Source organism: Siniperca chuatsi, linkage group LG14 (genome assembly GCF_020085105.1).
Source record: "Siniperca chuatsi isolate FFG_IHB_CAS linkage group LG14, ASM2008510v1, whole genome shotgun sequence".
NCBI lineage: Eukaryota > Metazoa > Chordata > Actinopteri > Centrarchiformes > Sinipercidae > Siniperca > Siniperca chuatsi.
Window position 1 is genome coordinate 8,735,822 of NC_058055.1, and position 4,737 is coordinate 8,740,558.

Consider the following 4,737-nt stretch of genomic DNA (forward strand, 5'->3'; position numbering starts at 1 on the left):
ATAATGACTTATTTAGCCATTCCTTCCTCTCTGACAAAGAAATATTCATAATCTAGGAATGACTAAAAAATAACACTAAGACACAGTATGTACAGTATGTTATATGTATAGTGAAAATACCACAAACTGCAGGCAGCTGTGACACATGACAACACATGAAAGTATAATGTCTCATAATAACAAACTGTCTGCCGTACTTATTAGCTCCTCTTCAGATAAAGAAAAGTATTTATTGTTTGTTCAAACAGCTTTTAGCAGCAAATGTTTATATTCAGTGGCAAAGCAGGCAGAAGCTCTGCTTGTTGCACAGTAAAAAGTGAGGGTGTGGATATCAGGGTGCTGGATGAGTGTACAAAAGGGTTTCATTCATCATTCCCTAAACTTCATCAAATCTTATAGTTGCCTAACCTTAACAATAATTTGCCATGAACATGCTATTTGCCTAATCTTAACCAATTTAACTGCAGTGTTAATCTCGTCAATGAAAACTATGATGAAAAATATTAGACAACCCACTTTTCACGATGAAAATGAGACTAAAACTAAATTAAAAGTGACCACTGAAAACAAGAACTATGACGAAATGTGTTACATTTTCCATGAACAAACAAAATCTAAACGATGATGTGAAACACAGATGAATGGACAAATTAACTAATTACTGTTTGAATGCAAAGTCTTATTCAACAACCTGCATGCATCTGTCGAATCATACACTGTAGCTCCTGATTAGTAAAACAGTATCCTCCACTGCCCAAAAATACCTCTAGTTCAGAAGTTGATAGCCACTTTACCTGTTGCACTAGCGTTAATAAGAAGCAGCTTGCATTCAGTAATGTTCTGTCTTTGTAAGTAATGTTATCTGATGTTACAGGTTCTTGGAAGAAACAGAATTATGGACTACATTTATCTACAGAATTCTCAGGTTTATTTTGGAATGCACTGAGGGTCTATCAGTTATGAGGTAGGTTTGAGAATGTGTGATCAAGCTCAACATTAACTAGCTAGATCCTGGCTTGTTTAAACACTGAGTGTCTTTCCCAACTGAACTTGACAGTTCTATGTACAGCCATAATGTTCCTACAGTGAATGAGTATATCCTGAATCACTGTGGATTTTGAGACTCTCCCTTTAGCAAATTTTTGCTTTATTTCATCCATTACTGACCGTTAGGCTAATGCAACACATCGGCTACACTCTGCTTCTTTTGTCTTTTCCTGCTGGGCATAATGTGTCCTACTTGGAACACTTGACACACATGGATGCAGACCATTGGCAAAAAGAAAGAGAGCTATTTCTTTATAAATGATATTTGAAAATAACCAAACCTGAACGCGACCCGAGGCTGGAGTGCACCAAAAAACCCCAAACCTGATACTTTGTTGGAGCCACGGGCTTGGGTTTGTAGAACTGTACTGCATGGGTAATAATGATCCATTGTGGGCATCTGTGGTTGAAACAGTGCAAATGGACACCTTCTGGAATCCAAAGAAATTGCACTGATATAGATTTGTAAGGCATTTTTGGGCAAATCTTAAGACAGAAAGCTTTCAAAGCTCTCTCTCTGCAGAGTTACTTTTAAGTTGGTGCACTATTGTACTTCTGTTGTTCTGCTGGATTGTATAGGCCTTACTCCACAGGTTTGCGTACATTTTTCACCTCTGCAACATTTCCACAAATATATCTATTACTGTATAGATATTCATTCTGCTGCAGGAAGCACTGCAGGGAAACACTGCTCTCCTGTAGCCTTTTCCTCAAGATGAAAGCACTACTCGGCTACCGCTGCTGTTGCCTTGGAAACCTGGTCACTCTCACTCTTTTATCCACACTCTTCACCACTTGCTTCATTAAGTGCATTGCTGCTGGCAATTAGAATAAAACCAGCGGCAGAGCTGGCTGTCTTGAAATGCAGTCTCCAATTAAATACTTTCAAATAGCAATGTTTCTTCAAGCTACATCTGCTCTCTATATAATAAACCATGCACCTGGGAGCTATGCTTCTAAAAGTCTGCACTATGGTTGCTATACCGATGAATGACTTCAAAATCTATGTCTTTTAGTACTGTGAATACAAATGTAACATGGATCAGACACTGCGTTGTTACTGGGATGCTTTTTCAAGCCTGTTCTATGCTCAAATAAGCAAAACAATGTTCCAGACATTGTCACGGTTAGTTCACAGGAGGAGAAAAATGCCTGAGTGATCAATCTAAATCTACATCCTATTTCAAGTACTGGAGAGAGAGACACAGAGCAGTTTTTTGCTCATTCATTCAAGGCCATTTCTATATAAATGATTTATATCAGAAATATACATGGCACGAATAACGGTTACAAGTCTTTAAGTCTGATCACACTCAGCAATTTATATTACTGCCCAGCATTTTTACTTTGATTAACCGACGATGTTATTACTGCATTAAAATTGATGAAGTAAATTTAAGTGAATCATCATTACAGGACATTTGCTTTAAGTGAATAAGTACTCTTGAGAAGTGCACTTGGTATGTTTCATGTACAACATCATCATTAATTTAATCTTGCCCATCAGTTGCTCTCACACATACGAAAAATACTGTATGTATATTAGGCGGCACTGAAAGCAGCCAGTGCAACCTCTCCCTATTCAGCTGAGTCTGTGAAGCTTTGCATCACTCATTTAACACTCTATTACGTCCCACCTGAGCACCCTCTTAGTCATTACTGAATTACCTACAAGCTATCCATTTGCATTGACAGACCTTTTGTAATCGAGCAACAAGCCCTCAGACAGACTCAGGTCAAAATAAAATCTCACAGTATCAGACCAGCTATTTTTAAGATAATTTATTCAAACCATCTTTTGGGTATTTTTATCCTTCAAAGATTTTGACCATCTGTACCTATAGATAAACTAAATGAATCTATTATAATGCAAAAGACAGATTCACTTCCTGACAAATCTACTCCACAAATGTAAAGCCTTTAACAGTCTACAGAATCATCACATTTAGTTGTCATTCTCACTTCCTCTGTGAAAATATCAGAAAATAAATTTCAGGGTTAATATCTTCATTACAATAAATCTCTGTCTAAACAGAGCCAGTGGCTGAGTGTTTTAAAATGAATTCAAACGATGAGGCGCGCTTCCACCAAGATCGAGGAGTTGTTATGATGGGACAGTACTGAGTGAGATTGAATTTTTAGTTTGTTGTATTGATTTCTTTTTACATGGCAAAGACATAATGACTGTGAGGTTAAAGGACAGACGGTTTACTTTAATCAAGGATGTCAATATAAAAACACACATCTCTTCAGTACACAGTGGCTATATTTGATTATTTATTTTAATCAAAAGTAATCGGTCAGATAACAGATCAGAAATCTTTGGGAGAACAGGCTGCTCATCTTAAATATTTTCTCCTTGCAAAACGATCCTATCAACCCTAAAGACTATAAAAGAAACTAACATGATAACGTCCCGTGATGCTAACACTTTCTGATGATACAATCATCACTTTCTTAGTTTAAAACCAAATGTGCAAATGTTCGAACGCTGTGCAATTAGCTTGTTTTTACAGCCTCAGTTCAGTTGTTACACATAAAAAACCTTTTTAATTAAGTACTATAATTGGTATACTGATACACATTTTTGGGCAATAAAATCCAATCATGTGATATCTGTTACACTGACAGCATGAAAGTTGTCACATCAATGGCAGGTAAAATCTATTACGTTAATGGAAACTGTATTATATTAGAATTATTATTATTCCACCATAAACTAAATTCCTATTACATGAATGTTTTATGACTGTAATGGGACACATCAACAGTTTTAATGGTGTATTATGCACATACATCAATCTTAAAAGCTGTCATGATAACCAAGGCTCCATTGTTTTTGTCATTCATTCATTTGACAGTAGGTAGCTCCATTATTCACTACAAAATCTCTAATTTCCACATAAAGGGAACAAAAATTTACACTACTGTAAATGAATAAAACAACTTTATTTCCTTTGACATGAGCCAAGCCTTGTCCATGAGTACCAGTGAGCCCCTGCACCTCTCCCTCACGCACCTGCTGGCTTTCAGGGTCAGGGCTGACGAGTTAATGCGGCTCAGGTGTTGTAATTGAAGATTGCCACCAGCTGGTTGTGGTGTAGCTTGGCAGGGCAGAGCAGAGCGGAGTTGGCTGTCGGGCTGAACAGGTGAGCAGTGCTTCAGTGCTGCTGGCCTCTGTTCACAACAAGCCCCTTGTTCATGGAGAGGCACTTGTGTCTCCAGGCACCACATGCACATAATAACTCTAACAATAAAATAAAAAGAAAAGAAAGAGCGCTTCATTGAATTTTAATTTGAATCTGAGGATACTCTAAAATTAAAACCAACTAACCTCATTAGCACCGTCTTGTTGAACATTTGAAGTAGAAAGAGAATGGAGCCAAAATATCAAACAGTATTTCATTGTCCAAATACTTTCTGGGCTGACTTTAGTACCAAATATTCATTTAGTTTAATGTAAACCGCCCACACTCTCAAAAGCATGTGGGCCAGTAGTGATCCGTATTAGATTAAATCAGCCACAAATTCTGTTTCAAACTCTACACAAGCTCTCTGCTAGCCAGTGGGGCTTGCTCACTACTTCTTTGTAGCCTTAAAGGATACATTTAATGCTTTCCATTTACATCTCTAAACCAGATAAACATGACATTTAAGTAGTAATCTAATAAGCCACCACTACAGGTCCAA

General features: G+C 37.3%; 1 long non-coding RNA gene across 1 annotated transcript in view; it reads right to left on the reverse strand.

The window, feature by feature from the left end:
• LOC122888603 overlaps positions 1–4,034 on the reverse strand; it is a 21,239-nt gene extending 17,205 nt beyond the window's left edge. Inside the window, exon 1 of the long non-coding RNA XR_006380736.1 lies at positions 795–4,034. This is a non-coding gene — a long non-coding RNA (uncharacterized LOC122888603). The remainder of the gene's footprint in view (positions 1–794) is intronic.
• Between the last annotated feature and the right edge of the window lie 703 nt (positions 4,035–4,737).